Source organism: Lepisosteus platostomus, chromosome 2 (assembly GCF_059453375.1).
Source record: "Lepisosteus platostomus isolate fLepPlt1 chromosome 2, fLepPlt1.hap1, whole genome shotgun sequence".
Classification (NCBI taxonomy): Eukaryota; Metazoa; Chordata; class Actinopteri; order Semionotiformes; family Lepisosteidae; genus Lepisosteus; species Lepisosteus platostomus.
In genome coordinates this window covers 80,119,272-80,146,901 of record NC_142612.1, presented here as the reverse complement: position 1 = coordinate 80,146,901, position 27,630 = coordinate 80,119,272, and the positions used below count along the sequence as shown (strand labels likewise).

The window sequence follows — 27,630 nt, the reverse complement described above, 5'->3', positions numbered from 1 at the left end:
TTCCCGCCGTTTAACGTTGCTCAAGTCCTCTAACCTTCTCAGAAGCAACATCTGTTGCCCTGTTTGCATTTCAAATTTTCTCTCTCCGTCTGGGAGTGTGGCCATGAAATGGCAAACTGCTCATTAAAGAGAGTGCAGTTTGTCAACAGTTTGAAATGTGATTGGTTTTGGATTGTCTAGGGACCCAGTTGTCCAGGCAGGTGTGGAAGTGAGCCGGGTGCTGAGAATTAGTATTTGGAAACTTACCATCAAATGCTAAAGGACTGACAGTATTTCTGGATGCTGAGGCTTTGCATCGAATGGATACAAGTGTTTTATTTGTGAGGGCTGCTTTTAAATGAATGCAACTGCAAAAGCTGCAGCACATCGAGCTTTACCATTCTCGAGCCCAGGCCTGTTGAGAAACAGTGTTGGCCTACAGCGTGGTCCCCCCTATTTACGTGAAACATCTGGAAAGATGCCTGGTGAGCTACTGTATTCAGTCTGATGGGAATGGTTTTAAACAGCTGCAAGGAGCTGAAAGAGAAAAAAAGCATCATGTCGTGACAGCAGGAGACCTGTTGGGAGTCTGAAATGAATGTCTGTAGGAAGAAAAGATATTGAATAAAACAGTCTCCTCCTGATTCCTTGGTAATAATTGATATTTCAACAGCAATCCTGTGACTTGCTTAGTTCTATTCTTGTTCTGTTACAGCCTGTAGAAGGCAGGTGTGCTCACTGTGACTAGGCCTTTACATCTGTTCCACCCCTCGATTTCACTGGGTGAAGCCATGTTTTAATACAGAGAGCAGTCGCACAGAAAACAACCTGTTAAAGATGTATGTACATGTTTTAAGGGAAATAATGACCATAATCTACAGGGTGCCTTGAAACCAATTACAGAATTCAGCCTTTAATACCGAAGTACAGTACATGGCTTTGCTTTGGATGTGTAGTAATAACCGATTAGGGGTTTTACATGCACTGTGTTCAAAATGCATTCTGTAGCTGGACTGATGTGAGCAGGTGTTTAAGTACAGTGTCTACAAATGAACACGTATGAGCTTTTCCAGTTTTGCTTGTTGAAGGCACAGCCTCTTCAGAGCAGTCTACTAAGGAGCCCCATCTCCCCTCTGCTGTCACGAGTTCTTCTAAGGACAGCTTTCGTTAAACATTTACTGTATTTCTTGGGAACCTGTCGTCCCAGATGGAGCCCCATGGCTTCTGCCCGTGTGTTCGTGTGCACAGTCCAGGAAGTTTTGTACAGCCTGGTGCACACGGAGGAGTGCTGTATGCTAACCAGCAGGGGTTCACTCTTGGAGCCCCTATGATCATTAATCATCCCTCTGCCACTGGGCTGCAGGTTTGTCTCTGAACACTTGTTGTTACGCTTGCAAAATCATTGCGCTTTGACATTTTCTTTCCTGCATTCTTTTATTTTCTAAAACATTTGATTATTTTTTACATTTGTTGTAACGGGGGGGGGGGGGGGGAATCCATCCAATTGTAACAACGATTTCAAAAATGTTACGTATTTGCAGTTCTCAGTAGAAGAGATAAGGATACTCACTTGTCTGTGAAACTCTGGTTAATAATGGTCAATTGCTTCTGCATGAGCTCTTCAGTGTGGCAGCTGAGGCTGTTCCTGCTTTTCATTTGCTTGGCTGTTCCTGCTCATTGCATATTAACATCTGTTTGTAAATGTGCTCTAGATGCATTAGCTGGGTCCCATTCACTCTGAGTGGCACAGATAATTCATTGCAGGCGATGCTTTAATTGGCATCGAATCTCGTTACAATGGCTCTGAAGCTGCATTAAAACGAACCCCTCTGCTGCCATCACTTTCGTCCTCTTTCCAGCTTGATTGTTATTGCTTTTGACTTGAGAGGAGTTCGTGTGCGTTAGCCATGGAGAAAACGCCCATACTTTCTATTTTATTTTTTCTTTCCTTTAATTCAGTACTGCCAGTGGGTGGCATGGTGACCCTGTTAGCCCTGCTGCCTCACGCCTCTTGGGTCCAAGATTGGAGTTTGGGCGTCTCCTCTCTGGCGCGCCTGGTGTGGGGTCCTGTGATGGACTCGTGTGCCTTCCAGGGTGCAGGCCTGCTGTCAGCCCTCTACCTGCTGGGATAGGCTCCCGTCCACTGTGACCCACTAGGAATAAACCTATTTTTGAAATGTCTGCTGTTAATTAGCTCATTTTGCCATTACGCCCTCGCGGAGTCACAGGACAGAGTCATGTCGACTTCTCACACACCATGGACCTGGCAGGGAGGAAATCAAGCTGTGTCGGTTACTTGCACTGTTTACGGGGCCAGTCAAAGACGAAAATAAATGTTAACTTCAAAGGTTCAATTACATTTCTTTGGCAAGAGTATTAAATTAATTGTAATTTGTATTCGAACTGCAGAGTCAAAAGGATTTACTGTACTTTTTTTTTTTTCTGGGCCTTTAAATCAGCTGTGGTTAGAATTTATTTTAATTTGTTAGAGTTGAGTTTTCCCTTAAGGGGGAGAAAAAACTGCCATTGAGGAAAAGTGCATTAAATTCTGAAGAAGCGTAAATTGAAATTTAAATATGTTTATCACATGCAACACAATATATCAAGGCAGTAGTGCATCAAACACTGTAATAAGAGGCAGGGAGAAAGCAGTGTCTTAAGTCAATAGATGGGCTTGGTGTGCTTTTAAACATAGATATTGTAACGCATACGGCCGACAGTAGAGGTTGTGTGAGCCGGCTTACCAGTGCGGTGACGTCACCGCCCTTCCCTGTGAAGAGCAGGGACCTCACCCGCCAGGCTGACAGGAGATCTCCCTTTAGCTCAGCTGGCTGGGTCCCTGTTGAGTGATGCTGGAGGCCCGGGTTCGAGTCCCCAGAGGTGGGGGGCAGTGGCGAGGGCGCACACCCACGTGAACCTGAGAGCGCTACAATGTTTGATTCGGGATGATAACAGTGGTGTGAATACCATGTGGAGTTGATAAGGAATTTCTGTCATTGGTTTAAAAATGTTTTTTTATACAAGAACTTAAGGAATGGAAAGTAGTAAGTAAGGAAGCAGGAAGATGCTGTTGTTTTAGAGCAGATACAGAATCCAAGGCTAAACTGTTCATATTGGAAGATACTAGGGATTTTCATTCAAATATGGATGTTGCTATTTTTATAAAGGCTAAAGATATTAAAGATCTATAATCTTTGTGACCCTGTTCTTGATATCACTGGAGCAGAGATGGCAGAGTTCCATTTCAGCATCATTATAGATGGGGAGTCTTTGGCGCTAGCTCTCAGGAAACATAAAATACTGAAGTGACATCCCATCTGGAAACAAGCTGTACACTGTGGTCTCTAGTCACAGTACAGGAGTTTTTCCTGAGTGAGCAGGGCTCTCCCGAGAAAGAGGAGGAAAGGATGGCTGTCTGAAAGCAGTCAGTGGAAGTATTCAATTTGCATTTAACATCAGTTGCCGTCTTTTGTGAAGTATTGCCGTATGTTTCAATGCTGACGTGTGCCTAAATACCCCTTGATTTCTGTACGATAATAACAGCTTTGAGCAGCTGTTTTTTGCCGTGACGTTTTCTGTAGAAATAAAAATCGACATCTGCGAGATGACAAAGAGAAATTGAGAGCACCGCACTCAGGGTGTGCCCAGTGTCTGAGGGCGTCAGGAGTCAGGAAGAGGGATCAGGAATTAGGCTTTTCTCCGTCAAGGATGTGGGATGGAAACCTGTGACATTGCCGCTGCACAGCCTCTCAAGCCACGGCTCCCTGGGCCATCGCCCCCGACTGACACCCCGACTTTCACATGAATCATAACCCCACCTGTCACCCCTGACTGAGATCTCGCCCATCACCCCCAACCAACACCCTGACTGACACCCCCGACTTTCACATGAATCGGCACCCCGCCCATCACCTCCAACTGACACCTCGCCCATCACCCCTGGCCAACACCCCGACTTTCACATGAATCGGCACCCTGCCCATCACCCCCGGCCAACACCCTGACCCTCACCTGAATCGACACCCTGTTCAGCACCCCCACCCCTCACCCCGACCTTGTGCTATTAGCGATTAGCCAGTCCTGCTCTTTCTGACATGGGAAATAAGATGTGAGGAATTAACTTTAAAATTAGCACCTTCCTAGAGCTCTTGGGTGTGATATTTTTCTTGTCTGAGTTTAAAATTAACAGTATACAACATTTTTATTGACATTTCTTTTGCAAATTTGTTAAACTCTTTCTTCGATGGAGCAGATATTTTCAAGCTCTGTTGTGTTTCAAAGAATGATGAGCATGGGGATGCTGAAGACTGACAGCATGAAGTCTGAATTGCTAACCCTGAACACGGTGTATTACACAGTACTACTGTATATGTATTACTGTACATTTTTGCAAGCTTATAATAGTGGATGAGCATAAAAGAGGATATTTTTGATCTGATGAAAAAGGCTTTTAATCTCATGTTTATAGGTAATGATAAAATATACTCAAGTGAGCACTGTAATCCATCTCAGCATTGAAACTGAGCTCTAATAAGCCTAATTCAGGATCTTAGGGTTTATCTCTAGTGTTCAGGAAGAGCATCATTACTTTAAATGTAATTATTCTAATTGTATATACAGTAATGCTTTGCTAATGTAAACAATGCATTCTGTAATTTATGCATTTTCTCCAATTTGCAAGCATTGTACTTTTTCTGAAGAGGTTTGTGCTGTAAACATTTCTGTTGTGTTATAATAGCTGCTGTGTTTGACTACCCAGCACAGCGCCTCTCGCCGCTTGTCGGTGGCGATCCCTTGTGCTCGCGGAGTCTTTCCTCTCTTGAGGTGGAGCGAAGGCCGAAGACAGTTAAAGAACGATAAAGCCATTGAGGGTCAACAAGAAGGAGCTCCCTTAGCACCTGAGCCAAGCCTCCACTTTAGGAAAAAAACAACTTCTTTTTATTCTTCTAGCCTTTTAGGACTGCAAGGTTCATGGCTTAAACTTGATATTCTTAATCTTTTATTTAAAGGGAAATGGGCATTAGATGCATTGAATGAGTCTTTCCGGGACCCTGGTGTCTCACTGGGTGGTGCATGCAGAGTTTCAGAGGGAGGTCTCACGGGGAGTTTAGGATAGGATAAGATCACTTTATTGGCCATGTGCAAGTTCTTGCATTAGGAATTCGTCTTTTCGCATGCCCCAGCTTGCTCTCCATGAGACACACAGACAGGGAGAGACGTTTGGGGTCAGAGCGCAGGGTCAGCCATTTATACAGCGCTCCTGGAGCAGTTGGGGTGAAGGGCCTTGCTCAGGGGCTCAGCGGAGTAGGATTCCTCTGCCGGCCGCAGGATTGGAACCGGCAACCTTCCAGCCACAGGCACAGATCCTGAGCCACCGTGAAAGTACTAGAGGTAATTTAGACAAACTCCTCTGAGGCCTGAGGCTCTAAGGGACACATGAGATGTTGTTCAGAGTCCAAAGCACATCTCAGGACAGGGGTGAGACCCGTTGGCCAGAACAGAGGATCCATCTGTTAGAAGCCTGGCAAAACCGAACTGAATTGGGTATTATAGCCTAACAAACGTTCCTGCTATTGCATGTAAGCTCACGAAGAAATACCTGCAATGAAAGTGGGGGTTAAGTAGTAAAGGTATGGATATCGAAATCAGGTCTTGCGTTGATAACCCACTAGAGTGCTTGAACAACCAACAGCAGGAATCGCATCAAGCGTTTGATGTGATATACACTGTATGTTATATTCAGATTTTCAAAAGGCTTTTTATTAAAGTTCATCATAAAAGATTAATTCTCCAATTACAGTTTTTAGACTTGTAAGGAAATGGGTGTGCAGTAGACTAAGAACTGGTTATTGTCCGGGAAACAGAGGATACAGATAAGGCACAAACGCTCAGACTGGGGTGATGTAATTAGTGGAGTCCCTGAGTATTGTATTGGTATGTATCTGTACAAGGACTGCTGCTCTTCCTAATTTATACCAGTGGTTTAGATTTTAGGATTATTAATAAATAGGTTATTAGGAGGATTAACTTTGTAGAAGAGGCAAAGGAAATTCAAATTGACCAAATTCAGGACTGGTCAAACACCTGTTACATTACATTTATTCATTTAAACCATTAAAACCGTTATGGTATTATACCAGAATACCTTGTAAAACCAGAGGCAGGAAACACTTCAGAATAAGGAACTATGGACTGTGAGGGAGTAAGGAACAAGGTACCCAGACAGGGTATTTTTAATGCCTTGGCAGGATGAGACAATTTAGCCACTAGCAACCAAACAGGCTAGATGAGCTGTGGCCTTGTCTTGTCCAGATTCCATCTTGTTAAAGATGAATTTGTGTTTGGAACAAAGGGCCTGAAACATGGGTGATGCTTCAGGAAGTGGCAAGATCAGACCCTCAGATCACGAAGTTCCCGGCAACAAAACGTCTTCCCTGCTTGTTGACTCTTTTGTTGAATCTGAATTCCTTCAGTATGACCAAACAAAAAGTTTGTGCATTGTCCTTTATCTCCCAGTTTGTAGGTATCCAAGCTGTGTAGTGATGGTAGCAGAAATGTTTGTTAGTGTATCAATTTTGCAAATTAAAATTAATGTCGATGAGCTCCAGAATATCATCCCTGCCCAACTTTAGATGCATATGCTGTACACCGAGAGTTTTCATAGTGTGGAACTTGGTGATGTTTGCTAAGACATCTGTCAATATCTCCTAATTCCTGGAGTGTTTCTGCATCAGTGCCCAAGCCCCGCAGTGTTACCTCACTCATTGTGATGCAGACCTTCATCTACATCCTGAGCACAACCCTGAACCTTTTTCATATCTACTTAATTAAAATCTCAAAAATCCATCCAGCCTCACAATAAATACAGAAAAACAGCAGAGGAGAACCATGTGCCGAAGTAAATGACAGAGTGTTTGTACAATCTATGTTCTTTACTGAAGCCTGTTAGAGTCTTTTTGATAAACGGTGCTATTACACAAGCCCAGAATTAGCGCCTTCTGAAAGAAAATAAGAAGCTGTAAGAACAAAAACAAAGACAAAGGAACTTTGGTGTATGTTGGTGATAGACAGACGTCTGCTAAAAGGGCTGTGACAGCTTGATTTCCTCTGTCAGAAAAGTGATGGCCCAGAGTTTTTCACCGGTGTAAAAGCTCCAAATTATTTCAGGTATCTCAGGCTGTGATTGTCTTCTGACACTGTAAGTGACAGGAACAGCCGAGGCAGGAGAAAAGGGGAAAAAGTTGCTGAAACCCCTTAGTGTTCAGCCATATCCCTCCCTCTGTCTGGTGTCAGCTGAGTGGCTTTGTTCCACCCATGTGTGTTCTGGTGGGGCTTTTCACTTGCTTTTTGAGGTCTGGATTCAAAAAGTGAATTCTGTAGAACCCCACCCGGTTTTATCTTGCCTGTCCGAATCATCATGAGGCCTAGAATAATATTGGAAACAAACTATATAAGGCTCTCCATGGCTTGGCACCTCAGTACGCGTCTGATTTATTATCTTCCTCACCTTGTAGCCTTAGCCTGTCTGACTCTGGTTTACACTTTGTCCCCCAAGCCCGTCTACACTCTAGGGGTGAAAGGGCTTCTCCTGCTGAGCCCCAGACCTCTGGAATTCTATCCTCAAGGATATCGGAGAGTCACCTTCCCTGAGTGCCTTCAAATCCAGGCATTAAAAACCTTCTTCAAAAGGCGTTTATTTGATTGGCGTCTGTCTGCCCCTTGGATTCTAAACCCTTGTTTTGTGCTAATTCTGTTATCTCCTTTCCTTGTTTTTTTCATACTGTAAAGTGGTTTGAGAAGCTTTTAAAGGCACTATATAAAAGGATGTGTGGTATTATAAAATTAAATCTTTGAAATTTCACATAGAAGTTGTGTTTGTTTTGGATACAGATATACAGTTCTATCTATTGGCATGTTTGTATTCGGTTGTCTTGGTCGTTTTCATATTTTCCCTGTTATTATCTGAAACTCTACCTGTGGAGGCTGACCTGTTCGTTCAGTTTTCCCACCAGCAACAACCTCCTGGAAAACCATCGGGTGTGCCAGGACCAGGAGTGAGGATCCTTGTGCTACAGGCACTGCTAGAACTGCTGATGCCGATTCTTTGGTAATAAACCATAGCGTGACTTGGGTTACATAAGCCTTCAGACTGCAGCCCTACAGGCCTCTCCTGTCGGGTTGCTTGACCGTCTCTACGGGGAGAATGACGTGCCCCCCTGAAGGCACCTCCTGCAAATCTCTTTATTCTCGAACAAGGAGAAACGGAGAAATAAACAAAAAAAATGCGCAGGGCCCTAAGACGGCCTCTTTCCTGGAACTCGGATTTGATGCCCCAAGCACTGCTGGCACACAGCAGCGGAGTCCAGGGCCCCGACTAGCTCCTCGGAGGGTGGGCTCCTCTGCACCATGTAAGGGGATTCGGGTCCTGCGAAGTTTTCCACGATGCCCATGAGTGGAATGGCGCCTGGCTGCCCTGGGCTTCTCAGAGGCTCAACAGCGGCCCTGGCAGATGCACAGCAGCGCAGAGGCCAAGAGCAGGACTGTAGAAGAGGAAAGAGGGTCCCTCTGCTGCAGTGGCCATTGTTGCCCCGCTGACAAGAACAGGAGGAGTCGCCCAGGACTGACTCGGTGCACGTGAATTCTCCTGTCTGTGTCGGGTTTTGCTTTCTCAAAATGCATTGTCATGGTATGTATTGGTGGTGCTGCTATATTTGTTCTTCAATGCCATTAAGGCATTAAGATGCGGTGGCCCAGTGGCGGGTTTGCACAGTTGTAGCAGGAAGGCAAACACTGTTGTCTTGCCTTGCCTGCGTTTCCAGGACCTGCTCGTTTAGAGATGGTCCAGCTCATGTGGAAGTCAGCCAGCAAGTGAATCGCATGCCAAGCAGGACATTGCCAGCACCCTCCGGGTACAGAGTGATTCACCGAGGTTGTGCTGTGTCCAGACTCTTGAGATCGTGTCAGTGGTGGAATACTAATATCCGCGTGAACATGCGTTTCTGGTTTCTGGGTGTGAGCATGCGTGTGGCTCTTTCAATTGCAGCCGTTCGTAAGCTGGGGTGAAGACTGGGAGATAAATCAGTCTAAAATAAATCATTAAGAATGAAACCTTGTTGTTTATTAATACAGAAAGCTCCTAAGAGTGTGCCAGCAGTGCTTTGAAATTTTTGTCTCTTAATAGTATCAACATTATGGAGCATAATCTCTGATAAATGCATAGAAAATGCATTTTGACAGTGTCTGGGATGCAGTCAGAAACTGCTTCCTGCATTGCAAGCACTGGCTTTTAAAAAACATTGTGTAATAATTCTTTTCAGAGCTGGGCTTTAACTTCATCAAAGCTACTGATAAATTGTAGGTAAGCTGGTAAGGAGCCAAAGAAAAGGCCCCGACAATAACAAGATTATGTTTCTGGTGCTTGTATGCACTCTTTGATATGACTTGTAGTTTCAGGTCCGTTGTGTGCTTGGGATATAAGTAATGTTTTTGTGCTGGAGCGTGTCAGCAGATAATAGCTGAGCTGATGATTTTCACTTTAAGTGCAAGTTAGGCAGATTCTTTGCATGTCCAAACAGCTGAGATGCACCCATAAATAGCCAAGGAGAAAACGTTATGGGACAGTTAACTCAAAATTCAGAATTAATAAAATGGATTTAAACACTGTCTCATCTTCTAAGCCTTGTGTTTGGTTGTCATGTGAAAAAAAAAACATGCACATTTGAAATTCTGTTAGTCTTTCATGTCTGACTGAGACTAGAACTTGAGGATGAGAGCATGGACAGCATCATGAGTCTAGAATATCTGAGTTGTAAAGGCCAGATCTCAGATAATACTGCTAGTTTTGCTGGAGAACAAGTTCAAGTTCACGTTTGTTTGTCATTCTAGCCCTATTGAGGCTCCTGGTCCATGGTGCATATACAGACAGGACACTGACATAGACATTGTAGACAGGATACAAATAGTGCAAAGTGCGGATAGGGCAAATACATACAGTAATACAATATGCACAACACACTGGGGGGATTTAAACCCTGTTTCTGGAATTGGGGTGGGTACAAGTAGATTCCAGGGTGCTGAGGAGCCTGACAGCCTGCGGGAAGAAGCTGTTACAGGGTCTGGTGGAGCTGGCCCGTACACTGCGATATCTTTAACCAGATGGTAGGAGGGCAAAGAGATTACGGGAGGGGTTGTGTAAAGTGAGCCAGTCCAGGCTCCCGTGAAGCGTAGTTCAGGACCCTATGCAAATGGTATAATCCGGGAGTAAGTGGAGAAGGACAACAGGGAAAAGAGGTAGAGGATCAGGACAGGTTGACAGAGGGGGCGTGACGACGGTGATCCGGTGCTCGGGGGGCGTGGGGCAGGCAAACAAGTCCAAACAGTCCGAGGGAGAAATCTGGGGCGCAGTCCAGGGTCCAGGTGCCGGGAGAAACATCCAAGACGGACAAGGTTAAAATCTGGAATGGGATCTGTAACGGGAACAGGGAATCGGGAAGATCAAAACAGGATAACGAGGCCAGGCGCTCCGAGCCCTTGACCCAGATGGTCGGGATGCTGTGATGAAGCCGATGCCGTTGGGTCTCTCCTGGACCTGCTGGTAGGCGGGCTTCCGGGCGTCCGTCTGCCAGTGCTGAGCCGGGAACAGCGAGAGGGCCAGGCTTAAATAATGACAGACTAAACAGGGGGCAGGTGTACGCAATAAGCTCAAATACGAAAGGGTCAGAGCGCACTTAAGAGGAGGGGTGACGATCCTGACAGGTGGGCGGGGTCATCTACTATACTGGAGTCCCTGTGTAAGCAGCGTTTGTGATAGGTGACAGAAATGGAAGGGAGGGAGACTCCAATGATCTTTTCAGATGTTTCCACAATTCGTTGCAGGGTCTTGCGTTGCATTTTCCAAACCAAACAGTGAAACAGCTGGTCAAGGTGCTCTCAGTGGTGCTTCTGTAGAAAAACAACCTGAATGTTTTGTTCTGTTACATCTGCTTTAAGGTTAATTACCTTGCTAGAAGGATCGTAATGTGTTAATACCCCTAAGGCTCTTAAACAAACATCCTGCTGTATTTATTACAAGACAACGGAAAACCTGAGCTGCTGTTTTAATATAGCTTTAGTCAGAAGTGGATGGAGCAGGGTAGATGATTGTCAGAGGGGGGGTGTATGAGACTCCAACACACTGAAAAGCACTGAAAGTAAAGACAGAAGAGCATTCAATGCAAGGATGCAGCTCTGTAAAGAGGCATTTTAATTTAAGCATCTTCTTTTTACATATTTTCAATTGGTTCCTTTCTAAATTTAGACTTTTTATTCCTAAATTACCATCTTCTTCAGTAAAGCAATTTGAAGTACGTTTTTTTCATCTTCAGGCACATTGAGCCACGTGAAAGTGAAAGGAGCCACCAGAGAGGGCTGATTCCTCCAGCCGGTATCCTGTTCATTTACAGACTCCTCCAGGAGCACAGGGCCTTTCAGACTCCTGTGGTTGCTCGGCCAAAAGGCACAAGAAAGAAAGGAGACCCACAAATGAATCTGACTTCTTAACATAAGAATGTGAGAAGCTTTACAAATGAGAGGCTGTTTGGCCTATTTGCTCATAGAGAAATGCCTCCTTTTCCAGCTCAGGTTTCAACTTAATGCACGCCTTGTTAGTTTCCACTTGTCTCCTCTGTGATCACGAAATACAAGACTTTCAAAATCTATAAAAAATTTCAACAAGAAGCTCACTCTTATTTCAGCTCTAGATCTTTTTAGTTAATGAATCATTGATCCAGGTGTGCCTGTACAGCATGTGAGCTTCAGCTCTGTTTAGCTAGCGTTAGAATGCATCTTAGTATATGTGCACATTTGTGTGCGAATGTTTCCTTTTTTAACAACTGATAACATGATTAGCTCTTCTACTTTCGCTCACAGTAAAGACGCATAAATGGTCTGGGCTGATAACATTAATTGACAGGGGGAAGAGAGCTTTCTATTTCTGTATGATAAATCCAGAACAGATTGTGCCTTAGGAAGGAATAGGTAACAAAGAGAAAAACTATGGTCAAGGACAAACAGATTGGTTTTTGTTACAGAGGCAAGGTTTATTAGATTACACAGGGCTGAAGAATCTCACTCTGACATCTAAAATGAAGCTGGAGCTGTTGAATACCTAAAAACAAATCCATATTCAGCTGAAGGGATATCCTGTTCTCTAGGAAACCAGGTTTAATGTCCATAAGTAGCTAAACCTCATTACTCTGTTGTCAGAAAAGAGCAATGACACAGAGGAGAAGAGCTAAATGTCGCCCATCAGAGGTAAAACATGTCTCAGAGGCTGAAATGAAATGGGTGTTTCTCAAACAGTGGTTTTGCAGGAATTTGTTAGTCGTGATATTGTTAAAACAGTGATGTGAAGGAGGAAAAATAGCTATGATCGCAATGACTGAACTACTGGAAATTCTTTTAAATTATTCAGCACTTGACTGCGCTTGATCTTCCCTGAGAGTAATGGATCTAAACACGGCGACAGGAAGCTTCCAGCTCGTCTCAATAGCAAACGAAAGGGCAGCAAAGGAATTTGAAGAGAGCCCTTGTGGAAGCTGCCTGTGTTGTATGTTTGCATGTTAATTTCACATCTCTTGCCATGGTGCTGCTTCTGCATTGTATATCCATTTACTGCACTGTGCTTGAAAGGAGCACAGCTGCGTGCTTGCCAAGTTATAGAAGTGGACTAGTGGGCACTGTTTGAAGTGGACTAGTGGATGTTGTCCTGGACAGAAGGCCCTTAAAGACATGGCATGGGTTATTGGTTATAAGTGATGAAGTATAGGTTTTGAGGGATTTGAAGCGCTTTGTTCTTCGTTTTCCAGATGACACTACATTCGTCTGGGGCAGACGTGTGGAAGCAGACTTTCAGAAAGCCCTCAGTTAAGTGTCAGAGGTGGTAGATGTGGCACTTCTTGTGGCTGTTGTGGCACCATACAAGTCTTGTGCTGCTGCCACTCAGTGACACCTCGCTCAGTACGTGACATGTTAACGAATCTTTTGTTTCATCGAAACACATCCCATGGGCCCGCAGAAAGCAGTCATGGTTCTCTATCCCATTTCTGGGAAGAGCGGGCTGGAGCTGAGCAAAATTCAAACAGAAAAACTTGTTGGAAGCTTGCAAGGGGGGTAATGCTTACTTCACAAATGTTGGGCACAATCTGTATCAGGTACAGTATGTTGTTACTTTTGAGAGGAATTTTATTTTAAAAGAGGGGTAAAGTCATGGAATAATTAATCTCTTTGCACTATTTGACCTTCTCATTTCAGGGCTGGGTGAGATCCACAGAAAAGGCTGATTTCTGGTCATCAGTGTAGTAGCTGTAGAGTCTTGACTTAGGGGACACCATCATTAGTAATCTTACTCAGAGGAGATACAGAACTGAGGAGGGCCTGGCTCTTTTAATAGTGTGAGTCCTTTTTATTGAATTTCAAAAGGGAACAAAATATAGTTTAGCATTTCCATATACAGTAGGAGTCCTTGTGAATGTGTTTTATGTGCATATATATGTAAGCAAATAATTGTATTTCCTGATACGGGTCTTTCTGTTCGCTGATGTCATGGATGTGGGTGATGAACTGATGAAGGTAGCTGGTAAAAGGTTTCAAAGGTGCATAAATCAGCTCGGTGGGCGCGTTTGTTCCTGCTTTGACAGGAATCGAGGCTGTGCTCCTCTGGTAATGGGTTACTGTGTTTAATGTTCATACAGAGGAGGCAGAGCATGTCATTTACAGCCTCAGGGACGAAACCCCCCAGAGCTGGCAGACAAGCCTGAGGGAGAGACAGCAGTGGGACATGAGGACGAGAGAGCTGCTGCAGAGCTGTAAATGAGCTAAGTAAACTTGGTAAGAGCAGAACAAAGGATCCCCAAATCCACTGTGCATCATGTGTTCAGGGTAACAGTCTTGACACAGTGTCTAGGCTGTCAGGAACCCTCCTGATATGACATGATAGTGCCAAATGTCGTTCAGACGAAGGGTAGATGTGGCATATTGATACAGTCTATTGCCTGGGAGACAATAGGATATTGATCTGGGTGCGTTCTTAGCTGTTGGGAATTTTTTAAGGCTAAAAAAATTCCAAACATGGACGCCTTCACCTTCATTGTGAATTGTTCACCTTTCTCTAACACTGTCAGAGGGGTTATAATTCCAGGGAATAGCCGACACGTGTTTGGTGTGCTGTTGTAATGCTCTGAAACTGGTCATCTTTTTGGATCCAGTACGACATTGAATCCAGAGATACGGAGTCCCTTCAGCCACACTGGGAGGTGCATCTGTAGGTTTTCTTAGTGAAAAGGCAGAAATCGTCAGTCACCTTGGTGCAAGCCAAGGTGAAATGGATTGTAGTCATGTTTTTGTGCAGATAAGTTTCAGAGACTGAAAAAAAACATTAAACACAAATGTGTATTGGACCCAATTAGTATCTGTTGTATTTTTACTACCTCTCAGTATATAAATAAAGTATGTGTATATACATAGTGTAGGCAGATTGACTTTTCTCACTGTATGAAGGCAGAAGTTTGAATCCCCATGTGGAGTTGAAGTACCACTGTGATTTATACAGTCCTTATAACTCAGCACAGCACCGTCAGCTGCTGATGCAGGGAACTGGGACTGCTGGCCATGTGTGTCCTGTTCTCCTGCGTGAGAAAAGTGCTTATTGATTGCTTATGGTGAATAAGTATGACAGTAACAGACACTCGCTTCACATCATTCAGTAAACATTCATTTGGAAAATGTGGTTTATTTCAATGGGATGAATGACACTTATGATCAAAATGGAAACCAAGCAAGCTCCTGCTTCATGAAGGTTATTCCTTCCATTTTAAAAGGTTAATAAATTGCTCCCTTATTGAGAGCTGGAGTGTGGAGCAGGTAGCTCTGGGATCTTTTCGTGTTTTGTGGCAGCCGAGTCGCTGGTTACCATGTGACCAGGCCCTGTGGTACAATCGTGCCTGGCGAAGAGATGCGTGACCTAGATACAGATAGATGCCATCTTTCAGGAAGCAGTGTTCGTGGCTCAGGCCAGGAAGGACCAGTTAACTCACAAATATGGAAGCATGAGAGCTGTGAAATGTTCTGTTTACCTCTGAGAATTGTGAGGGTTTCCCTGAAGATTAACTCAAGAAGATGTATCTATGAACCGTTTCCCCACAATACCTTTAGATGACTAATAGTGAAGCATGTTTAAGGCTGGAGATGGGTTTCCTTGTTCTTCGCTCTTTTGCAGTACAGCACTCTGGTGCAGAGACTTTGCATTTCACATTTTTCCCTGAAGTCATTTTAAGCTTGCATACTGTATGAACAGTCACTATGAATTATAGTAATATTGTATCTCAAATCTTACACTGTATACACATACCTTCAGATTTAATGTGAACAAATGTAATTAGTTTTTTTTTAAAGAAAATGTTCCAGTTCTGAAATCCATCACCTTTGTTAGTAACAGACAAATCACACATGTGAAGTGAATGATCACAGCAGAGATGTACAGATCTCTGACAGGTTCAGACTGCAATTCCAGGTGTAAGGATTAGCTCCTCGCTGTTTGGAAGGACAGCGTGAATTCTGAGTATTTCTTTCTACTGTATTCACCTGTAACATGACTAGAATGAGAGGCAGAAATTATAAGCTCTGCATAAAGGTTTAGAGGAAAAACTTTATTTTTACAGTGTTCTTTTGTGCTAAAAATGACTTTTGAACTTCACTTGAGAGGATGTGAATAGGAAACTGGCATTATTGTTTTTTCTACTTATAGCCAGCGCATTATCATCAAGTAACTGTCTTGCATCCATTGGAAAGAGCTGGATTTCAGGAATAAAGACCATTGTTTCAGCCTAAGCTCATCATCCCTCTAAAGCATCAGAGAGAGCCAGAGGAAAATGAACTTAAATGAGCTTTTAAACTGCAAATGGTTTTCTGATTGTTGTTTAAAGACTAGCGCTCAACAATGCGCCAAATTATAATAAAGAGACCATTAACAAATGAATAGTAAAAACCTCAAATGAAAATGTTTCCCCATGGGGCACTTTCTGCACAGTGGAACGTTATGATAACCATTCTGTATCTTGCATTAGAACAGCAAAAAGTTAACTTCAGCATTTCAGCCAGGCGCTAAATAAAGTCAGGAATTCAATTAATTACTTGTAATGGAAAGACTCTTTTGAATAGGAAATTTCAAATTCACAACATTAAAAACAGCCAATACTAAAGGAAATACATCACCCCTGTACTGTACACCTTCATTTATTGTTAGCAAGGGCATCGCTACAGTATGTCATGGAGACAGCATGCGAATTTTAAGCATGTGGTGAATATGAAGCTCTTTTAAAATACAAGTTCTCATCTCATTTTCCTGAACATATGTATTCAAGCCTGCTTGAGGAGTAAAATTATGATGTCATGTCCATGCCAGCCATCTTTTAATGAATTGGTCATTACAACTAGAGGTGTCATGGCTCATTTCATTTGGGTTTAGTGAGCTGAAGTGTCCTTCTCTTGTCTGTAGATAATCATATGCCTTGAGTGTAAAATGGTAAGTGGTCTGTCTGGGAAAGATGAAGATATAAGATGTCAGCAGCAACAGAAAGACACTACATGTGCTGTTACATTGAAATGAGCTGCAGTACAGCAACAGGGCTAACATGGGGGAGTGGACTGCAGCAGGGTCAGATCTGCACTGTGTCTTGCATGTGAATCTAGATACATCAGGGCCATCTAAAATACAGCATACAGCTCTGCTAAGCAGAAAGATGTCAGATGCCGGATGAGTGCCCTGCCCTCTGCAGACTCCCCAAATCACGATGTTTCTCCTCAGCTCACGTGAGCTTGCTTGAGCCACGTGCCAACAGGAAGCAGCTGACCGCGTTGCAGGGGCTTCTTGTTGGGTAAACTCCCATCCTGACCTGTCATCCTGTGTGCAAGACCGAGGGTGAACGTGGAGGGGAGAACGAGCTCGTGGAGAGCTCTTTGTGGGAATAAGCCTTACATCTGCTTCTCATACAGCAGGGATCAGCATGCTCAGATAGCATATGCAAATTCACCGGAGATACGTTAGTCTGCAATCTAATCCCCTTACTGTACTTTCCACATGTGCAATAGTTAATAGCCAAGCCATGGAATGAGGAAGAATTTCTATGCAGGTTTAGCTGTTGGCGTAAATTGGTCTGTCATTCTGTTTGCTACACGGCGTATGGAAACACATCCTCCGATTTCCTAAATAAAAAACATTATTACTTTGACTTTGCTGGGGGAGTCTTTGTTAAATAATTATAATTAATATTTAATTGCTTTGACAGATACATATTGTATATCCACAGCAGTTTACTATGATATGATATAATGGAATAAAGTAAAAAATAAGGACGCTGCAAACTGGAAGTGTAATGCAAGGTTTGAACCAGGCAGAATGTCATAGTTATGACGTAGAGTATGGCTATTAAATAAGGCACCCCGAATGGATGTGAATAACATGTCATAGTAATAATGACATATACAATAAAACTAAACCAAACAGGGACTGATTTATTAGATACATTAGCACTGCTTTCTAAGATGCATGAATTGAGATTTTCAACTTGGATTTAAAATTGCTTGTGCAGTGAGACTTGCAGCACACAAACACATTTCACCCACAACACTCCTGAGCTCACAGAGGTACGGGACTCCTTCCCTGTCCCCAGCTCTATTTTGTTTTGTTAACTCCAGCCCATGGAAGCAACAGCTGCCTACCCAATGGCAGGGTGAGACCAGTCGTTATCACTGACGTTTCCCAAGGAAGGTATTTAAAATAGCAATCCACCTCATAATCCACGTCAGCACTACCCTTTGAAGCAAGGACTGGGACTTGCTCAGACTCTAAGTAGTAAAAAGGAGAAACTCTTAGCATTGAACAGGGCGAAGCTATGGTGTAATATTGTGTAATCAGGCAAAGGGTCTTGGAAGAATACAGGACGAACACGTTATTTAGTCGCTTTGTAACTCGTGATCTCACAGCAAGGTCCAGCTGGCAGATGCTCTTCTGTAGGAGTTATGCTGCTTTACCAGGAGATTTGCAAAGACCCACCAAATACAAAGCTAACAGACAAGCTCACTCTATGAAAGAAAGGCAATACAGCTGAAGAGGCACTCGGGAATCATGCGCTATTACACCAGTGTACTTACAGCAATGAAAAACCTGATTACATTTGACCAAAGTGTTGGGTTATCAGAACACACTGGACTTTCCTTTTGGAATAATTAAGATGTGTTTTGATAAACTCTGGGACTCTAATGTCATATGCAGTCTGTTCTCATAACAGAGTCATTGTTGACTCATTTTCATCAGGGGTATCTTAAGACTGTGTATTAAGGGAAATGTCTTTCAAAATATCAGTACTTGTTTAGTAGGCATACTGTAGCAGATCTATTTGAAAATAATTGTGTTTCTTTGATAATTCTCTTTTTTTCTAATAACCTTTGGTTTTAAAACCTGTGTTGAAAGAGTAACTGTATGTCAATAAAAATAGAAAGAATCGAAAAAAGAATTTAACCATTGTGCCTTTTTCAACTGCTAAAAGCAGACTAAACATTCCTGGCAAACTGATTCCTCTACTATTCATTGATAAAGTACAAAATAAAAATTGTTTTCTGTGCAGTTTTCATTTTACAGGCTTTATGCGTGTGAGAAGGGAAATTAAAATCCATTTTCTATTAAAATATCTCAGACTGTAAGTACTCAGCCTTTGTCTAATTAACCTGCAGCAGACAATGTTTATGCATATAAAATAAGCAATGATTTAATACATCCATATGTATACATATGCAATTAATACATTAATTTAATCCTTAATCAGAGCTTGTATGCCGAGACCAATGCTAATTGTAATTAAATTCAGCTTGAAATTTATTCAGTACACCATTTAACAATTTCAGATTTAATCAAGGTGAAGGTGTTATACAATTTACAATAACAGAGGTCACTTTTCCCAGAAAGTTGGTGATATGGGCCTTAATTTATGTTCTTTGTGTTTGTGGTACAGGCACACTTCTTACCAGCAGCAGTACAAAACTATCAGTACAGGAACTTAAATGCATTACACTTAGTCCATTTGCTGATAGTGAATTGACCCAGGATGTCAGCTTCATGAGAAAAGCTGGGCAGTTTATTGTGCGGAGAATTTAGTCTTCAGTTTTCAGTATCCTGCACTTACAGTAGCTGTCCTCATGCCCCCTTTGTTTTATACCTTATCTGTTGGGGTGGGCTGTCTTTATCAATACCTGTTTAGAAATGTAAATGCAATGCCCTCAAAACCTGTCTTCTACATTAAAGAGATTTCATTCTTTCGACCTGCCTGTCTCCGGCTTTCCTTTGAGCCCAGGGATGGGTCTGTTTTCTCCCTGACCTGGTGTGTTTGATTCTGTTCTTAGTGCTTGAGGGAGTGCAAGACAACCTTCAGATATCATTTTTTTTCAGATATCATTTGATGTTCTTTTCTTTCACAAAAGAACACACGCCATTTTCATTAGATTAAAATCACGACATAGTCAAATCTTGAACTCTTCCGTGGCCCCTCTAGAAACTTCTCTTAAATACAGTACGTTCAGTACAGATCTCAGCAGCTGACACCTCGACCATCTGGTTTTACACTATTGGCTGTATAAGTGGTTACCTGCCTTAATAAATGAGGTGGCTGTTTCAGTTTTGTTTGAGTTTGCACCAAGGTAAAATGGATGCCATGGTAACAGCTATTTCTCTTTATTTAACACTTAAACTCTACAATATAAATTTCCTTTGAAATTGCATGAGCTGTACAAATAAAGCTGCACTTTGTGGGGAAAAAAACATTTTTAATACAGTACTTCAAAGAAACATTTTGTCCTGGTGTTTTCTGTAATCTTCTTACTGTATATCTGTCAACATCTTTACCAGCAACACCTCATTTGTAGCTTGTCTTAACATGCTAGCATGGTTACTGATGTTATAGGATGTTATTCTAAAATGTGTGGAAGTGTATTTGATGTTTTTATGTGTATGAAACACATATATGAAGGAAAAACAAATCCTTACTTTTCAAAAAGGATTTTTTTCTTTAGTTTTTCTTTGCTTGCTGCAAATTCATCCTTACTAATTTCTAATGATTACATCTGATATTTCTAATGGATGTTGTGTTTAATACATACAGTGGCTTTTGTGATTCTTCTGTTCATTCCCTGCACAATCAGTCAATAATTTAATTAACAGCATGTACTGGCAATTGTAAAGATTTTCTCTTTCCATCCCACTTTCTTCAAATAGTCTAAATATGATAATATACAACAAAATCAATATTGGAGAGACAGCATTCTCGTTTTTGGGAGTGTATTATTTCATTATGAAGTACAGATGTGTTAGGTATGTATCAAATTTCTAAAAACAGACAAATGGTCTTTGACAGGAAAGCATATTTTTCATGGCAAAATCCAGTTAAAAGTGTTTTACACACCTTTTACAGTTTCCGTCTTCAGGATGTAGATCTTGTACTTTGGGTAAATGGATAATACTATTCTGGAGAAAATAGAATTGTGTGAAATGTATACATTGAAAAAATCTACAGTTAACGTACTTAGAATTGTTAAGGAATAAAGAGAACAGAAAAAATGTTTGATATAGCACCTGATTTAAAAAAAAAACTTTTTTGGAACATCCCACTTTTTTGAGAAAATTCCCAAAAGATTTGTATCAGACAGTCTACTATGTAATATATATCCCCTGCAGAAGGAAATGTGGCAGAACTACTTTTGGTGAGTTAGTAGTTAGAGCTGTAATTTAAACTTACTAAAATGGGGCTTTCCCTCAGTCCAGACTATTTTTACGTTACTCTTTTATTTTTATTTATGTTTTATTTATTGACAACCTAGATAATGTGATCCCCTCTGCACAATGAGAGACCTTGGAGTTCAGGAGTGACATATCCCAATATCTTCGCAAATGCTTGGCTACATTGGTAGCTAACAGTGGGACTCATCATTCAGCGAACAATCCAGGTCAAAAAGTTAATACGCTTTCCACTTTCTTCTAGGTTCCGAGATTGAAATCCATGCTGTTGAAATACTTTTTATTTATTTTACTTATTACAGAGACAACGGAGCCTCGTTCACACTGAGATTCCAGGTCAGGGGGTTGGCGAGTTACAACAGACATAACACTAGCACAAAATAACAAGGTTGAGACAATTTAAACTGAATTTCATACCAACATTGCTTTCAAGTCCATCACCGTGGTTATTAAAAAAACATTCAAATGGAATACTCTGCGGCATTTAATAGCGATTCTTGTGAATTTTATCGATCAATGAAGGATGATTTTTTTGTTTGGAAACGGACAATTATCCGCCGACCAGCAACAAGAATTACTGCACAGTAATTTAGTACATTTTCAACACCAGCCATCCAGATAACCCTAAGGGCTCCTTTGTGCATAAAAGGGAATAAACTGTAGCTGAATTAAACGTAGGTATTGCAAAGCCAGATCTTTGTTACTTACTGTAGAGGGAGAATGAACACTGGGACTTGCAAAAGCACTAAGAAAGTGGTATCAAACAGATTTGAGATCACAACTGAAGCAAGTTTTTCTTATTTGGTAGTATAATGGAAAAAAAGGATATTCATGCTCAGGTCTGACCACATAAACAAGGCACTTTTCAAAACCTCATCTGGAAGCAATAAAGAAGGTTTAAAGGTTAAAAGTGAGCAAAATATAACGCGTGCTTCAAAAACAAAGATGAAACTAATGTGGAATTTATAAGTATTTAAACATAACTTTAGAAATGCATTAGCTGGATTAGCTGTGCAACAGAACAGCAGAACTATCCTGGCTCCCTTCATGTCCTCATAAGGTTTTTCTGGTAAAAAATTAAGTTCTTTGCCATTATTTACACAGCCATTGAAGTGATATATTTCAGCACCCTGGACAGCTCTAGTGAAGGGAAAACTGCAGTGCTTTTAAGAAATCACCAGCTGTCTGGCCATTACAAAAGGCGGGGTGTATAAATTGTCCCACGTGCTGACTCTTTAGCTCAGGGGTCCCCAGTTCTGCTCCTAGGGGTGCTTTTCTTCAGGTTCTTTAGTCCTGCAGCCCTCTCAGAAACCTACATCAGCTCGTTACTGACTCAACGCTCTGGTGCTGCTGCTTTGAAGACACCTGGAGACCAGCAGACGCACCGGCCCCCCAGCTGAGGGCCCCTGCTTTAACATGACATACCCAAGAATCGCTGGCTGGGACATGAGCCAGGCTCCGTCAGCTCCTCAGAATCTGTGCACTGGTGTCGCGGGGGTACCTGTGGGATCAGTGCTACAGAGCTAGAACAGAGGTAATCCTCTGGGCTGCTCCTGAAGTAAGGGGTGAGATTGGCACCTTCTTGCCTATGCAGAGGAGTGGCAGCAGCTGTGCCGATGTTAGAATTCCACAGCCCATACATGCGAGATGAAAGTCATCATTTATATCTCATTGCTCATTTCCTCTGCCAGCTCTGCCTGCAGTTGGTCCTGGCTGCTGTAGTTGATGTTCAGAGTTGGCCTCTGCAGTAGGCATATTGTTTTGTCCACTGATTCGTTACAGTCTGATGATATCAAATAATTTGTTCTCGCTTCTATAACAGCCTGCTACCTTCCCAGATGGCAGAGCTGAGTTTGATGTCTTTATCCACCTTGTCATCAGTCTGAGTCAACAGCAACAACAGAACAACAATAATAACATACAGTATTAATAATTCCTAATTGTTATCAAGTCTTCCTTAAGGAGAATAAATAATGGTGTAATATGACAAAAGAATAAATGAAATTAACTAGCAAGGAGAACTACGTATAGAGAACCCATAGGGAAAATATGATTCATGTTTATGAAGGTATTGCGTAATATGTTTCGGTACTGCAAGCCAGTACTCCTGGTGGATTATGATATTAGATTCTAAGAAACTTGCTTATTATTTTCTGTTTCTCAGCAGTGATTAATAGTTAAGAATTCAATGCAGTTCTTGTCTTTTCAGATTGGAGGCACCAAGACTTTTTTTCTATTAATCAGCTGCTGTTTTATGGCATAAACTGATATTTTGTAACTGCGTGAATTGCTGTTCAGTAATTTTAATACATTTTAATAATCTTTTTGTTTTGTGTTTCTGCATGTGCCTGTTTTGCTTTTGGTAAATCCTCTTTACTCTGCCAATATTATTTTCTTATTCAAATTTGACATGGCTGAATGAGTCCCAGCCAACAGAACTCCTCTGCTTTCTAGAGAATGATTTATCATACTTCAGGATGTGTGCTCACCCAAAATAAAAAAAAACAAAACCACTTCAATTATAAGACCTTCTTTGTTGCAGACATTTTCTGTTTTTAAGTAGGAAGAAGAAGAGCTTGATCCTGTGTTGGAATTTATCCTGGCTTCGCATCATTTCAGCTCTCATACTGACGCAGCTCTCTTTTCTAAAGTCTCAAAGTATAATCTTTATTCCTTTCATTTGAAAGTTGATTCGAACCACTCTTTCATCTGTATATGATATTTGTATATCAAATATACGCAGCAGATCTATTCTAAATAAAAATCGATCCATTATAAGTGTATATCACACTTTCTGCTCTCAAATGGTGAGTAGATGTGAACAGAATCAAAGTATGACTTTCTCTCATCTTAGACTTTCTCTAAGAGGCAAGGCAGAGTTCTTGATATAAGTGTGCATGTACTGTAGCTTTGGTTACCTGCAGCTTACCAGAGAGAACCTTGCTCTGAGTGAGGACATCTCCCTGAGCAGATGAGAGGCGTGTGAGGCAGTTAGAGCACTGTGTGTGCTTGCTGGCAGCACCCAACATGTGGCCTGACCCAAGGAAAACACAGGAAAACCAGTGTGATCACCAGCAGGTTTTTCCTCCAGCACATGTGGAACTCGGTCTCTCTGAGTGGGGCTTGCTGTTTTCCTGATACTCTCAAGGGCGGACTGCCAGTGCCATTGGGAATCTCACCTCCGTGTTCCTCGTTGCAGGGGTGAGGCTGGCTGGGAAGAGAGATTCCAAAGCAGGACATGTTAAGATAGCCTACAGTACACCCTCTACAGAAGAGCAAAGGGCAGGCAAATAATTGTTTGGGAGATAGTTGAGAGCAAAAAGAAGGAATAAGCGAACCAGACGGTGTGCTGTTGACTTTTTTCTTACTAAAGACAAGATTCTTAATTGAGATGGTGAAGCAGGAAGCCAGTGCTCCATCTGCTTAATTATGCGAGGCTTTACACTGATATATCCACTGGTTACACTCAGCAGGGGAATCAAGGAGATGGAGCGGGTTGTCCTGTAAACTGAGAATTAATTCTCCCCACTACACCAGGCCAGGAAGGCAGTGTAGTGGAGGTTAGAGCCGCGTCCTTCTCAGAAATAACCAGAATATCTAAACCCAAGCACATAACATTCTCCACTGACTAAAACATTTTTGTCCACCAGTGATAGTAATGCTGATGACTGTCATTTATGATACTCGGTAACCCGCACGAGTGTACATATTTTGATGAGGTGCAGTCAGGAAAAAGTGTCTTTAAACTGTAGTTCATCAGTTCAAAGCTGGAATAGTAAAATAACACTATCTTGCCCAGTGAGAGAGCCGTAGTATTTAAGTTTCCATCTTGATGTGAACCAGCCTGTTGTTTTCATCAAGATATTGATTACTGAACCTGTGGCTCAAGGCACTCGCAGCACATCAGCGGCTGCAGTCGGCAGCCTGTGGGCGAAGCTGCAGTGACCTGGAGCTGGGAAGCATTCCCGGAGTTCCCCGAGGTCCCGGGAAAGCTCCTGGAGCCACCCGGGCACCCTGCGCTGCGTGCCAGACACGACCCCTCCACCAGAGGTGAGAGGGGGCGCGTCTGCAGAGCGAAATATAACATTTAATGGAAAATATCTGAATTCTTCCATGAGATTTAATGTGTCTCCCTCCTCTTGGACATGTTACACTGGTTGGCCTCCTGGAGCGCCAACCAGCTGTCGCCGCTGTCGCTGTGCGCAGGGGCTGAGCCTGCTGAGGAGGCAGACTTTGCCTTTCGAAGGAAAGAAGTCTGGAAAACGTGCCAATCCATCTGACCGTATATATATATATTTTAAATTATTGAACGGAATGATTTAACCTTCACATGGCTTTATTTTCTAGAGCGACTATGAGCGGATGAGGTATGAGAAACAGTCGTGGGACACGAATTGCATGGCTGTGCAGCAGGCAGTGGAGCACAAATACAACTTGAGTACAGTATCTCACCACAGAGATCTGGCACCAGGCAGCAGAGCATCTTCTCATCGCCGAACACCACGGGTTGTTTTTGTTTTCTTTACATTACTGAAGCAATCTATGCCCTTACGTCTCTTTGCATATTTACTCTTGATTTCAGCAGTGGTAGTAACTTTGTGGCTGGGTTATGGGTCAAAGTGACTTTCTAGGAGCTGTACAGACCTGCAGTCAGTGGAACGGAGGAAGGAGTTGGCACTGGTTTCTTTTGCAGAATGTCTGCACGGTCAGAAGGTGGCTGTGAACACGCGGTGCCTGTGCTGTCTGAGACTTGAGTTTGCTGAACCCTGTATTTAAAAGTGACCTTCCTTCTTTAAAACAGGACCTGACTCTTTGACATGAATAACAGTTGTCTGGCTGTTCTGGTGTCCTTCAAACCTTTGTACAGTGTTTGATGAAAGACCTCAGGTGAAAAATGCAATGGTATCGAACATGAGCTTTCCTGTTTTTGAAGGAATATTGCTTTTAAAAGCGCTAAATGATATACGTTTTCATTACTCCTGCTCTTTCATGTGGTTCCTATTAATACTGTCGTTGTTGAGGGGTAGGCTTTAGATGTGTAAGATCTACAGGTTTCAGGATATTCATGCGGTTTAGATCCACTCACACTGTCAGTCATATGGATATAAAAAGGATCTGTATCACGGCATAAACAAATGAAGTGAATTGTACAAAGTACCTCTGAATCACCAAGGAGAAAGGTAACAACAGTTGACGCTATTACGGAATCCAAAAACCGCTTGTCTCTTTAAAACTGGACAGCAGCTATTGCAGTTCTACAAAGCACCGCTAGGGGAACCTTTGCTCCATTTTTGCTCGGCTCGTTCCTCTTCAGTTCGGCTTGTCTGTGTAAGGGACAAGAAGAGATCTCGGCATTTTACCAAGCAATGCACCCAGAATCGCGAAGAGTGGGGGAAAAAATCCTTTAGTTCTTTAACATTTTACAGAGTGGAGATCTCGGAGGGGCTCATGCAAGAAACTGAGCCTGGGGCCATTTCTACCGAACACGGGCTGATTGGATTAACACCATTCTCTGAGTTAATTACATTTATAAAAAGAAGAGGAAAATGGTTTGAGAATTTGCCTTCTGCTAAATTGCTGGATCTAAATAATGTTGAACTGTGAAACCCGGTCTGCATCCTCTAAGTAGGATTTTCCATGTTTTTCATTCGGCTTTTTGAGGGATTTTTTTTTCTGGTGTAACTGAAGAAAAAGAAATGGACAATTCCGAATTAACAGAAAAATCCATTGCAAAAATCTCTCTAAGGTGACAACGAGTTTGGATTCCAGTTCATGGTAAATATCGAAAGATTCGTATCTTCATTATGAAAGTTTGTATTTGTGTTTCAATGTTTAAATAGAAAAGAGGTTCAGAAACTAAACACTGTTGTCGATCCTCAGTTGGGGTACATACCACCTAGACGATTATAGCTGAAATTAGTAGACTTCAGTTTTTTTTAACACTTAATTTAAATATAAGGGTCGCTCAAATGCTGGTATATTTTTCATTAATTAAAATAAAAGATGAAGTTATTCTTTGGTTTGAAGGAAGTTTGTACACTGGAGGTATTAGTAATTCGAATTGTAACCATGTTGATACAGTAGCAGAGGTAAAAATAGACCTAAACTGGGCTTGTATAACACTGAAGGTCTTATTCTCTGTGCCTGAGGAACGAACCAGCAAAAAGAAAAAAAAACATCGAAGTTATTTGCGTCTTCCCTTTCCAGCAGTGCAGGATACATCTGGATATTCCGGTCACATTTAGAGGGACATGCTCTGGGTGGGAGACGCTTGACGGACTGGGTATAAAATAATGCGTGCGTGCACTTTTTGTTAAATAAGTAAATCAGGATTTTTAAAGTGTAGATGTGTGTTTGGATTTTTGTTAGTAGTGATACCATCGCCACAGAAGTCCGTAATGCGACCTTTATAAATACCACCTGCAGATTTTACTAACGGACCCAAACACAATTCTTTGCAGTAAAGAATCAGTAATTCATTCCTCTGCAAATTGTAATAGAACATCATCCTCACTTGGTGAAGGAAAATCAATTTTCAGCTGCCTTAATTAAAATTAATCAGACAAATTACTTGATATTAATTGACTTATAATTAAGGCTCGAAGCTAGCCGTGAAGAAGATAGTGTGGTCTCATCATTTGAAGGTGCATGTGTTTTTGAAGATAAAGGAGATCAAATTCAAAAGATTCCTCTATTGAACCAAAATTATTTATTAGAAACGTTCTAATTAACCAAACACTATGGATTTGTATAATTTAATGTATTATTTTTTTTTTCCACACAGCAGTATCTTTTATAGGCTGAAAAGTTGAGATTGAGTCGGGATTATGTAG

The 27,630-nt window shown here is 42.0% G+C and overlaps 1 protein-coding gene across 7 annotated transcripts in view; it reads left to right on the top strand.

The window, feature by feature from the left end:
* The window catches only part of nlgn1 (neuroligin 1), a 226,984-nt gene that overhangs the window by 3,558 nt on the left and 195,796 nt on the right, over positions 1-27,630 (top strand). For 6 of the 7 annotated variants that reach the window (XM_088621697.1, XM_088621689.1, XM_088621682.1 and 3 more), the window contains exon 1: positions 26,109-26,572. The exons of the other annotated variant lie outside the window; for it this stretch is intronic. The gene's annotated coding sequence lies outside the window, so the exon portion shown is untranslated. Of the gene's footprint in view, positions 1-26,108; positions 26,573-27,630 lie in introns of those variants that run through there. 7 annotated transcript variants of the gene reach the window in all.